Below are 13,409 nucleotides of genomic sequence, written 5' to 3' on the forward strand. Positions count from 1 at the left end.
CAGCTTATCCAAACTGAAAGACTTCTGCCCATGAGATTCTGTGGAAAGAATTGCAAATGGATGGACAGGCACCTTACTGTGTGTTTAAATAGGCACTGGACTGAGGGAGCTTTTACTTTTTCTCTGGTTTGAAAAGCTAGAAAGGAAAGATGACAGTGGGGAAGGAAGTGGGGGACCTGCCCACAGATAACAAGACAGTAAATAGTTTGTTGAGCATCGAGACCAAAGACCACGCCTGACAATGGCTCTGATCTGCACGGTTGTAAAATTTCTTCCAGGCTGGACAGCAGGGGTGCGGGTGGGGCAGCTGGCACACTGGAGATCAGAGGGCAGTCGAGGGCCTGGAGCACATAATGAGTAACTCATGTTAATGGTCATGACAGGGTACGGGGCCTACAGGAATTCAGCCATGAACCTGGCTGATCAAATGCAGGATGGGAAAAAGCAATGTATGTCTGGAACATAGAGAATGGGGGAAGTGGTATGAGATAATAATGGAGAGGTGGGCGAAAGCGGGTTTTATAGGACATCTGCGTAAAGAGTTGAGGCTTTTTATCTAAAGGAGCTGAGAAGCCAGGGAAAGGATGTAAGTAATCAGGGCAATGCTGTGACCTGGCGTTTTAAAGAGACCACTCTGGAGGCTGTGTGGGGAATGGATTGCAGGCGGCCAGAGAGGAGTCGGGAGGATGGTCGGGACTGCAGTGCCTCAGACAGGAGGTAATGATGGCTCAGCCCCAGGGTAACAGGGGGCAGACAGAGAAATGAGTGGTTTCCCGGGTAATTGGAGGGTGGAACCAATAACACTCGTTGATGGATTAGATTATGGGGTAAGGAGAAGCAAAAAGTCAGACACAATCTCTAAATTCCAGTCTTTAGCAAGGTAATAGATAGTGATACCATTACTGATAAGGGAATTTTGGAGGAGAAATCAGAGTTAGTGTGGGAGGACGGAGGGGTAAGAGAGAGTTCTACCTTGGTCACCTCACGTGGAAATGTCAAATACGGTCATGCGTCACCTAACAACAGGAACACAGTCTGAGAAATGCATCCTGAGGTGATTTTGTCATTGCGCCAGCATCGTAGATTACATGTCCCAAAGCTAGCTGGGACAGTGCCTGCACCCCGGCGGCAGGCACAGCCTACAGCTCTCAGGCTGCAGACTTGCCCATCACGCGACTGAGCTCTGTAGGCCGCTGGGAAGCAGTGTGAACGCGTGTGCACATACCCACATCCAGACTCAGAAAAGGTCCTGTAAAATCACGGAGTTGTAGCCTTACAGGATCACTGTCCTCTATACAGTCTGTTGCTGGCTTTATATGGTAAAACTGTGGACAGTTAGATGCTTAAGTTTAGAGCTCAGAGGACAGAAAAGGAATAACAGGCAATTTTGTAAATGGTATGAGTACAGTGGTTACACGCTAACCCGTCTTCCCCAGCACCACTGCGTGGCACCCGTGTTATCTGGAGAGAATGGACTCTTCCCCTGGAGTCTAGTGGGGACGTTGGTCACTTTCTCACAACCAGAACACTCCTTCTCCACATCCTAGACATTGATTCAGGCAGCTTAGATGGAGCTATTCTGCTCACATCTCCTCTCCTCTGGGTCATTCCATCAGCACTGCGCATGGTCACACACCATCAAGTTCACAAACTCATCCTAGAGGAATTGGGTCAGGAGGAGGTCTGTAAAAACCCAGGCAAAGGAGACATGCAGAGTCTAATTTTCTGGGAACTTCTAAAAAAGAATGTTTCCCTCCCTTCTGAGAACGCTGAACATGCTACCCTGACCTAGTCTCCCTCACTGCGGATGGCGAGGGTGATGTAGGGTGCAGGGGAATTTGCTTTCACTGCTGTTGCGAGTTGTTTTTTGAAAATGGATGCCACATACTGATACACACCCATGTACGAGGTCTGACAATTAGGTTCATAAACTCCTTTTGGAGAAAGTGCTACATGCCTCGCTGCTGAGTGTCACTAGGGTCACCCTCGAAGAACCCCCCTGGGGAAGCAGTGCACCAACACCAGCACTTTCAAGCGCTCCACCTTTCAAGCACTTTCTCTGATGCTCATTCCAGAAAAAGAGTTCCAATATTGCTTTGAACTTGGTACACAGCTTCCCAAGGGGAGCACTTCGAGGGTGACCATAGCGATATTCAGCTATGAGGAGCTATGTAGCCCTGTCTAGGATGAGTCTGTGAACTTAATTGTGTGTGTGAATGTGCACGGTGCTGATGGAATGACCCAGCAGAGAAGAACAGACAGAGGATGGAGGAAGGACGAACCCATCACCAGAGCGCTGTCCTTGTGACGGTCCCAGAGACTCAGAGGAGACGTGTCACAGGGACAGGGCCACTTCCCTTCTCAAAGGGCAGAACAAGGATGTGAACGTGGATGAGAGTACATGTGTAAGTTTGTGCCGGAAGTCTCCGATTTACTTTCTGGGCCGAGTATGAATCAGCACTGTCTGCCCAGATCTGTGGGAAAGGACACGATTCAGATGTGACTCCTATGAATCATTGCTCCCGTGCAAGGTGGCCATTTTCTTCATCAGGCTCTTGGAAAATGACCTTTCATGTTCTAGAACTTTCAAAACTTTTTATAGTAGATTTTTGGTTTATCAAATTCTAAATAAAAGTTTGCTTTATAATTTTTTGAAAGGTTTGCTATGCATAGAGAGGATTGGAAGGGTACAGAGGGTAGCTATGCTTTTTTTTTGCTGTCAGTTTAAGCTTTAGGCACCTAGATTCAGATTCTACTAAAGAGCAGTTTAGAATGTTCTGCCTGACACATTCAGAGGCCATCAACATTCATGCTGTTCTCAGTCCGTCGTGTAGTCCCCAAGTTAGCTCCGTCGGGGTCGCTGTGGACACAGCCCTCCATGCTCCTTCCCTCATGTTTCCTCCAGCTCTTTGGTTGGAAGAACTTTCTTCAAAGTGGAAAAAATGATTTGTAACTGAAGTATATATTCTTAATAGCCCAGACAAAAAATAAAATGTCAGCTGCATGTGGTGGCTCACCCCTGTTATCCCAGCATCTGGGAGGCCAAGGCAGGAGGATCCTTTGAGCTCAGGAGTTCAAGACCAGCCTGAGCAAGAACAAGACCCTGGTCTCTATTAAAAATAGAAAAAATAAGCTAGGCAGGGTAGCAGAGCAGGTAGTCCCAGCTATGTGGGACTAGATCACTTGAGCCCAGGAGTTTGAGGTTGCTGTGAGCTGTGATGACACCATGACACTCTAGCCCGAGTCACAGAGTGAGACTCTGTCTAGTTTTACAAGAAGCATCAAACAGAGAAACTGCATGAAGTTTCAAGATGATTAGCTATGACTTCTAGTTAGAAGTTAGTGGGACGGTCTCTCACAACTCAAAGATTTTGGCTAACAAAATAAATTATTTAGACTACTACGAAGACCATGTGGAAGAGAAAAGAGTGTGTTTTATGAATACTCTGATGGGTTTGAGCTTGTTTTAGCCCCTGAAAAATGCACAAAGCCACTTAACAGACTTGAAACATAACCTCTCCCGGTGCAGTCTCTGCAGCTGTGCCCGTCTGCAGAGCTGGCACAGCCCCCACCTCTACCTGCAGAATTGGTTTTAAATCCTGATGACACATGGCTGAGAGTAAGAACTAGTTTCATTCAGGTGAAGTCAAATCTGAGTCAATCCCATCGTTCATGAAACAAAGCAGCTTTGGGCAGAGATGAAAATGTAAGGCTTACTATTATGTTGTTTCTTTTTTTTTTTTTTTCTTTTTTTTTTTTTATTGTTGGGGATTCATTGAGGGTACAATAAGCCAGTTACACTGATTGCAATTGTTAGGTAAAGTCCCTCTTGCAATCATGTCTTGCCCCCATAAAATGTGACACACACTAAGGCCCCACCCTCCTCCCTCCATCCCTCTTTCTGCTCCCCCCCCCATAACCTTAATTGTCATTAATTGTCCTCATATCAAGATTGAGTACATAGGATTCATGCTTCTCCATTTTTGTGATGCTTTACTAAGAATAATGTCTTCCACTTCCATCCAGGTTAATACGAAGGATGTAAAGTCTCCATTTTTTTTAATGGCTGAATAGTATTCCATGGTATACATATACCACAGCTTGTTAATCCATTCCTGGTTTGGTGGGCATTTAGGCTGTTTCCACATTTTGGCAATGGTAAATTGAGCTGCAATAAACAGTCTAGTACAAGTGTCCTTATGATAAAAGGATTTTTTTCCTTCTGGGTAGATGCCCAGTAATGGGATTGCAGGATCGAATGGGAGGTCTAGGTTGAGTGCTTTGAGGTTTCTCCATACTTCCTTCCAGAAAGGTTGTACTAGTTTGCAGTCCCACCAGCAGTGTAAAAGTGTTCCCTTCTCTCCACATCCACGCCAGCATCTGCAGTTTTGAGATTTTGTGATGTGGGCCATTCTCACTGGGGTTAGATGATATCTCAGGGTTGTTTTGATTTGCATTTCTCTAATATATAGAGATGATGAACATTTTTTCATGTGTTTGTTAGCCATTCGTCTGTCGTCTTTAGAGAAAGTTCTATTCATGTCTCTTGCCCATTGATATAAGGGATTGTTGGCTTTTTTTATGTGGATTAATTTGAGTTCTCTATAGATCCTGGTTATCAAGCTTTTGTCTGATTGAAAATATGCAAATATCCTTTCCCATTGTGTAGGTTGTCTCTTTGCTTTGGTTATTGTCTCCTGAGCTGTACAGAAGCTTTTCAGTTTAATGAAGTCCCATTTGTTCATTTTTGTTGTTGTTGCCATTGTCATGGCAGTCTTCTTCATGAAGTCTTCCCCCATGCCAATATCTTCCAGTGTTTTACCTATGCTTTCTTTGAGGATTTTTATTGTTTCATGCCTTAAATTTAAGTCCTTTATCCATCTTGAATCAATTTTTGTGAGTGGGGAAAGGTGTGGGTCCAGTTTCAGTCTTTTACATGTAGACATCCAGTTCTCCCAACACCATTTATTGAATAGGGAGTCTTTCCCCCAAGGTAAGTTCTTGTTTGGTTTATCAAAGATTAGGTGGTTGTAAGATGTTAGTTTCATTTCTTGGTGTTCAATTCGATTCCAAGTGTCTATGTCTCTGTTTTTGTGCCAGTACCATGCTGTCTTGAGCACTATGGCTTTGTAGTACAGACTAAAATCTGGTATGCTGATGCCCCCAGCTTTATTTTTGTTACTAAGAACTGCCTTAGCTATACGGGGTTTTTTCCGGTTCCATACAAAACGCAGAATCATTTTTTCCAAATCTTGAAAGTACGATGTAGGTACTTTGATAGGAATGGCATTGAATAGGTAGATTGCTTTGGGAAGTATAGACATTTTAACAATGTTGATTCTTCCCATCCATGAGCATGGTATGTTCTTCCATTTGTTAATATCCTCTGCTATTTCCTTTCTGAGGATTTCATAGTTTTCCTTATAGAGGTCCTTCACCTCCTTCGTTAGGTATATTCCTAGGTATTTCATTTTCTTTGAAACTATGGTGAAGGGAGTTGTGTCCTTAATTAGCTTCTCATCTTGACTGTTATTGGTGTATACAAAGGCTACTGACTTGTGGACATTGATTTTATATCCTGAAACATTACTGTATTTTTTGATGACTTCTAGGAGTCTTGTGGTTGAGTCTTTGGGGTTCTCTAAGTATAAGATCATGTCGTCAGCAAAGAGGGAGAGTTTGACCTCCTCTGCTCCCATTTGGATTCCCTTTATTTCCTTGTCTTGCCTAATTGTATTGGCTAGAACTTCCAGCACTATGTTGAATAGTAAAGGTGACAGAGGACAACCTTGTCTGGTTCCAGTTCTAAGAGGAAAAGCTTTCAGTTTTACTCCATTCAGTAAAATATTGGCTGTGGGTTTGTCATAGATAGCTTCAATCAGTTTTAGAAATGTGCCACCTATGCCTATACTCTTCAGTGTTCTAATTAGAAAAGGATGCTGGATTTTATCAAATGCTTTTTCTGCATCTATTGAGAGGATCATGTGATCTTTATTTTTGCCTCTGTTAATATGGTGGATAACGTTTATGGACTTGCGTATGTTAAACCAGCCTTGCATCCCTGGGATGAAGCCTACTTGATCATGATGAATGACTTTTTTGATGATAAGCTGTAATCTATTGGCTAGGATTTTGTTGAGAATTTTTCCATCTATATTCATGAGTGAGATTGGTCTGAAATTCTCCTTTTTGCTTGGGTCTTTTCCTGGTTTTGGTATCAGGGTGATGTTTGCTTCATAGAATGTGTTGGGGAAGATTCCTTCTTCCTCAATTTTTTGGAATAATTTCTGCAGTACAGGAATAAGCTCTTCCTTGAAGGTTTGATAGAATTCTGGAGTGAAGCCATCTGGACCAGGGCATTTTTTAGTTGGAAGCTTTTGTATTGTTTCTTTGATCTCAGTGCTTGAAATTGGTCTGTTCAGGAGGTCTATTTCTTCCTGGCTAAGTCTAGGGAGAGGGTGTGATTCCAAATATTGATCCATTTCCTTCACATTGTCAAATTTCTGGGCATAGAGTTTCTGGTAGTATTCAGAGATGATCTCTTGTATCTCTGTGGGATCAGTTGTTATTTCCCCTTTATCGTTTCTGATTGAGGTTATTAGAGATTTTACTTTTCTATTTCTAGTTAGTCTGGCCAATGGTTTATCTATTTTATTTATTTTTTCTAAAAACCAACTCCTTGTTCCATTAATTTTCTGAATGATTCTTTTGTTTTCAATTTCATTGATCTCTGATTTGATTTTGGATATTTCTTTTCTTCTACTGGGTTTAGGCTTAGATTGTTCTTCTTTTTCCAATTCCATAAGATCTCTTGTGAGATTGTTGATGTGCTCTCTTTCTGTTTTTCGAATGTAGGCATCCAAAGCGATGAATTTTCCTCTCAAAACTGCTTTTGCAGTATCCCACAGGTTTTGGTAGCTTGTGTCTTCATTGTTGTTATGCTCAAGGAAGTTAATGATTTCCTGTTTTATTTCTTCCTTCACCCATCTGTTATTCAACAGAAGATTGTTTAATTTCCATGCCTTTGTGTGGGGTTGAGCATTTTTGTTAGAGTTGAGTTCCATCTTTAGTGCCTTATGGTCTGAAAAGATACAAGGTAAAATTTCAATTCTTTTGATTCTGTTGATATTTGTTTTGTGTCCCAGGATATGATCAATTTTGGAGAATGTTCCATGGGGTGATGAGAAGAATGTATATTCTTTATCTTTGGGGTGGAGTGTTCTATATACGTCTATCAAGCATAGTTGGTCTAGGGTCTCATTTAAATCTCTTACATCTTTGTTTAATTTCTGTTTAGAGGATCTGTCCAGCTCTGTAAGAGGTGTGTTAAAGTCCCCTGTTATGATGGTATTATCAGATATCATATTGCTCAGACTGAGTAAGGTCTGCTTCAAGAATCTGGGAGCATTTAAATTGGGTGCATAAATATTTAGAATTGAAATGTCTTCTTGTTGTAATTTTCCCTTGACCAATATAAAGTGACCATCTTTGTCTTTTTTTACTTTAGTTGCTTTAAATCCACATGTATCTGAAAATAAGATTGCAACTCCTCTTTTCTTCTGAATTCCATTTGCCTGAAAAATTGTCTTCCAACCCTTGACTCGGAGCTTTAATTTGTCTTTTGAAGCCAGGTGTGTTTCTTGCAGACAGCAAATGGATGGCTTGTGTTTTTTAATCCAGTCAGCCAATCTATGTCTCTTCAGTGGGGAATTCAAGCCATTAACATTTATTGAGATAATTGATAAGTGTGGTAGTATTCTATTCGTCTTATTTGGTGAGAGTCCATTGTTTAGTTTTATCTTTTGCATCAGTGTGGAGGTTAGGTTCTGTCCTTTGATTTCTGAGTTCTTACTTTGCTGCTGATCCATTGTGGTGGTCAGTGTGCAGAACCGGTTGAAGTATTTCCTGTAGAGCTGGTCTTGTTGTGGCGAATTTCCTCAATGTTTGTATATCCGTAAATGATTTGATTTCTCCGTCAATTTTGAAGCTTAGCTTAGCAGGGTACAGAATTCTGGGCTGAAAATTGTTCTGTTTAAGTAGATTAAAGGTAGATGACCATTGTCTTCTTGCTTGGAAAGTTTCATTAGAGAAGTCTGTGGTAACTCTGATGGATTTGCCCCTGTAGGTCAACTGGCGCTTACTCCTGGCAGCTTGCAGAATCTTTTCTTTTGTCTTGACTTTGGACAGGTTCATCACAATGTGTCTTGGAGAAGCTCGGTTAGAGTTGAGGTGACCCGGGGTCCGATATCCCTCTGAAAGCAGTATGTCAGAATCTTTGGTGATGTTTGGGAAATTTTCTTTTATAATATTCTCTAGTATGGCTTCCATTCCTCTGGGGCATTCTTCTTCCCCTTCTGGAATTCCTATAACTCGTATGTTGGAACGCTTCATAAAGTCCCATAATTCTGACAGTGAACGTTCTGCTTTCTCTCTCTTCTTTTCTGCCTCTTTTACTGTCTGAGTTATCTCAAGAACTTTGTCTTCTACCTCTGAAATTCTTTCTTCTGCATGGTCTAACCTGTTGCTGATACTTTCCATTGCATCTGTAAGTTCCCTAATTGACTGTTTCAGTTCCTTCAGGTCTGCTATATCCTTTTTATATTCTTCATATCGTTCATCTCTTATTTGATTCTGTTTTTGGATTTCCTTTTGGTTATTTTCCACTTTATTAGCAATTTCCTTCATTGTTTCCATCATTTCTTTCATTGTTTTCAACATGTGTATTCTAAATTCCCTTTCTGTCATTCCTAACATTTCTATACTGGTGGAATCATTTGCAGTAGCTACCTCATGGTCCCTTGGTGGGGTTGTTCTAGACTGGTTCTTCATGTTGCCTGGAGTTTTCTGCTGATTCTTCCTCATGAGTGATTTCTTTTATCTGTTTGCTTGCCCTAATTTTCCTTTCACTTCCTCTTGCTCTTTAAGTTCTTGTGCCTGTGGACTAAAGGTTACCGGACCAGAAGGGTGAGAAGGTTGAAGAGCAAAAAAAAAGGGGATGAAAGAAAGGAGGACCGAGTGATTAGAAAAAAAGAAAGATAGAGAAAGGAGAGGGGGTGGGTATAAGGAATATTGACAAAAAGAAGAGAGGCACAGAAAGAGGGAGACAGGGCAATATAGGTGTACAGTAGGGTACTTTGACACAACCTTAAAAAACCCCACCTTCTGGGGGTGCCCAGTTGCGTGGTTCCCTTGAGGTCAGCAGCTCTTTGCTAACCTGATCAGACACAGTACCCCACCTCCACCAAGTAGAGAGGAAAGACAAAAATGCTATAAATCAAACCAAAAGAAGCAAACAGAAAACTTTACAGGGATAAAATTGGGTGAAAAACCAAATTATATCGGTAGAAACACTAGCAAAAATGAAGTTGAAGTTATTAAAAAAGGCAGCAATGGGAAATTATAATTAAACTAGGAAAATTGAGAAAGAAAAAGGGATCTGTGTGGAAAAGATTGAAATTAAAAAAACAAAAGAATATCAGCAACGTCAAAATAAACAAACAAAAAAAACAACCAAGCAAAAAAAGAAAGAAAAAAATACACAACCAAAAACAAAGCAGTTTGTATATGTTATTGAATATTGTCTGGGCAACACGTGGTCTTCTGGGGTATGAGATGTTAGTCACAGTTCAGATACGACTGGAGGCTGCTGATTACTCAAACCCCAGCAGGTAGACACCCTGAATCTCTCTTCAGCCTACTTAAAAGGCACTTCGAACTTGTAAACTTGTTGAGCAGAAGCTTTCCCAGCTTTCTTGCTGGAATCGCTGCTGAAGTGGCTATCCACTTACTCAGTGTGCCAAAACTGGTCTCACTCTGCCCCTGAGGGTTAGGGCTGCAAGGCGGCTCAGACCCCACCCTTAGGCTACTTGGTTGCTGGGTTACCAGCTCCCACCCGTTTCTAGCTCTGCGACCCTGAGGGCAGAGCTTGCCAGGGCAGATCGCTGACAATGGATCCATGTGACCCACCGCCAAACACTATTAGCTCCGTCTGGCTCAGCGGCTCAGACTGGGGCCCTAGACAACGGCCAAAGTTCTCGCACTCCCGCTCAGGCCTTCCCCAAGGCAGTTCAACTCAGTGCCAAGTCCAAGGACATCAAAACAGTTCACAGGTAAGGCCTTTCTGGTTTGCAGTCTCGCTGCTACTGAACTTACAGTTGTGGGCAGGTTTAGACGGATTGAACACACGCGACCACTTGCCGGTTTTCCACGGATTTAGTCCTCCTCTTGGGGTCCAGAAGTCTCTCGCTGACTCCCTGTATCCTCATAGGAGTGATGATAGGCAGTTCCCACCAGCCAGAGACGCCTGGAGTCCTATCTCCCCAGAGTCACGGTGCCCAGATGCAAGGAAGCTGTTACTCGGCTGCCATCTTGCTCCGCCTCTCACTATTATGTTGTTTCAAACACATGGCCCAGGAGAGAGTAAAACCACACATTCCTAAAACACAGCCACTGGCCAGTTCCTGGATTTTTGAAAGAATACCAGTGTTCACTGCCTCCAAGATGTTTTACTCAAATAGATTTTAGTCATGGTTCCTCCAGCTATCAATGCGTAGCTGTTTGAAGTTAAAATTATATACATTAGTGTATATAAGGATTATATATTATATATATATATGTTATTATACATAATTTAAGATTTAAGTATATCTTAGCTTTAACTTATAAAATTGCATATGTTATATAAAGAGGATGCCAAAAGATGTACACATATTTTAAGAAAGGAAAAAACTGTATTAAAATTGAAATAATATGTACCAATAACTGAAGATGAAAACAAGTTACATGGTGACAAGAGTAGCAGATTTGGGGTGAAATCCGATTTGGATGTGGTGTAATTCTGCACTGCCCTGTGGTCCTGATTCCTTCCTCTGCTGTGGGGAACACGGGGTGCCCCAAACCCAGCGAGATTTCCATCTTCTGAGCCCATGTAGAGTTTTTCAAAGTGTTCTCCTAGAATCTGCTCCGTTGAACGCTCTCTGCGGGAGGGTTACAGCTCTTTACCATGTTTATATCTGAGAAGCTTTAGCCAATGAAATAGCACACAAAAGGCTGGTTGCCACTTCCAGCAAAACTTTGAGACCATTGCACCCCTCTGCCATTTTCCTTTCCTCCTTCATGAGACTGACAACGGCGAGGTGGGAATTGCTTCAGCAAGGTGAGAATTGCTTGTTTAGCCTTGATCCAGGAGTGAAGAAATGCTGAGTAGAGCCACAGCCAAGCGGCAGCTGCCCCAGAAAGAGAATAAGAAACAAAGTATTGTTGTTATAACCCACTGAGAACTTTGTGATTTCATTACTGCAGCATCACCTAACTCATCCTTACTGACAGACTCCCAGAGAAAGGGGTTCTTTGTGTCAGATACATTTTGGAAAGGTGGCACATGGTATCCCACTCAGAGAAGAGTGACAGTGGCATTTTAAAGCACGCAAAAGGATCCTGCAGAAAAGAACGGTTTATACTGTGAATCTAGCAAATCCCCAGTTATCTTGGTGAAATCAGTATCTTTTTACTGAACACATTTTTGTAAAGAGTTGCCCGAATGTCTATTTCTTTTTTAAAATCTATTTACCTGAAAGAGAGAGTGATTCAAGACTGTTGTGGCTTTTGTGATCTTATTCAAACTATTAATTACTAGTTTCATTCCTTTGTTACTTCACTTATTCCTTTATTCATTCACTCATTCATCCTCGTGATGATGAAAAAATACGCAGTGGCACTGGGGATGCTACAAGATATTTATGACAGATAAGGTCTCTCACTGCCGTCTTGTTGGGTGTGTAAGAAATATCACCGTCATTACTTTTTAGTGTATGACTCAGCTTCAGACTCATGTCTAAGTTTTGACCTAGTTCCAGGTTTTAAGAGCACGGTGCTGCTGGCTACTAGGCAGATGTCCACACTGGTCACTGTTCCAACGTCCAGACCACTGCCCGTTCCCGTGGCAGCTTCAGGACTGGAGCCGTGCTGCTGACATGCTAGTTTCATGCCAAACCTGGGGCATCTTTATGACTCCCTATGACCCCGTGTTCCAGTGCACATTGCCCTGCTATTCCTTCCTAGGTTGGATAGTGCTGCCGAGAGGCAGGGCTCTGCTCCGTGCTTTGGGACGTAGGAGGCACCATTCTACTTGTGATGGCCCCATGGTTTCTGGCCCCAGGGGTACACATGCTTACCCCCTACCCCCAGTTAGTCAATGAACCGTAATCTTCCCACTGCTGGGAAGGGATTTTGCAGATGTAACTGAAGTCCCAAGTCAGTAGACCTTGAAAGAGAGAGGTTATTCTGGTGAGCCTGACCTCACTGCAGAAGCCTTTGAAAGCAAAGCGTTTTCTCTGATGGTCGCAGAGCAGCAGGTCACAGGGAGAAAGCTCAAGAAGGACCCCACACACCACAGCGCAAAGCTGGAGCCACTCAGTGGGGACACTGCCTGACAGCCAGCGAGGGAGGGCGGACCTCTGCCAGCCTGGACGGGCTGAGACGCCCATCTCTCCCCAGGGAGCTGAGCACTGGGCCTGGCCCAGCCCTGGGATGGCATTGCTGGGCCATGGAACGTGCTGGATCTGCAGCACCAGCTGATACGTGGCACTGCAAGCAGCTGAGTCTGTGGGATGCATTTAGGAGCAACGGCAAACTAATTGCTGCCTGGGCTCCAGCATCTTTGCTCCCTCTCTCCTTCTCCTCTTCCTGCTGAGGGTCCTGTTTCTAGGTTAGAGGAGTGAGCGAGGCAGAGGGGAGCCTGTGTGTCGTTTACTTCTCCTAAGCTTCGCACCCTCTTCCTCACACCCCTTTCACTTCCCCTGTGTGTTTTCCTAAAATTTTAGACATTTCAAAAGCAAACTTAGACATCCATATGAACTCTCCCTCTCTCCATCCTGCACAGTACCCACCGGGGACCCCCACACGGTCAGGCCTAGAAAGGAGGGAAATACTCCACGGACTGGGACCCTCCTGTTTCCCCACCCCGGCAGCGCTATCCTGCCTCCAGGTGATTTAGATGTGGCAGAGCACAGCTTCCCAGCAGTGACATTGCCAGCCTGGGCCACGCAGCCCACACCTCACTGCATTTGTGACAGAGGGACACAGCAGGCAGCCATGCCCTAGGCCCCAGCCGGGGGCACCACCCTGAGGCGGCAGCATGTAGCAGCAATGGACTGATGGACTGAAATTCTAACAACTCTCAGTCAGAGAAGAAATCACCAGGTGAAACCTCCTGGGATCAGGTTCTTTGCTTGGTGGACCCTGTCCTGCCTGGGCAGTTCATGAACAGTTGTCTCTCTGGGGTCCGAGAAGGAGGCTAGACCTGGACGAGGGTCTGGAGTGACAGAGCTGCTAAGAGTCACAGCCAGGCAGTGCCCAGGCCAGGCAGTGTGCACATGTCCCCACATGTCCTATGGTTCAGCCCCATTGTG

Source organism: Nycticebus coucang, chromosome 9, assembly GCF_027406575.1.
Source record: "Nycticebus coucang isolate mNycCou1 chromosome 9, mNycCou1.pri, whole genome shotgun sequence".
NCBI lineage: Eukaryota > Metazoa > Chordata > Mammalia > Primates > Lorisidae > Nycticebus > Nycticebus coucang.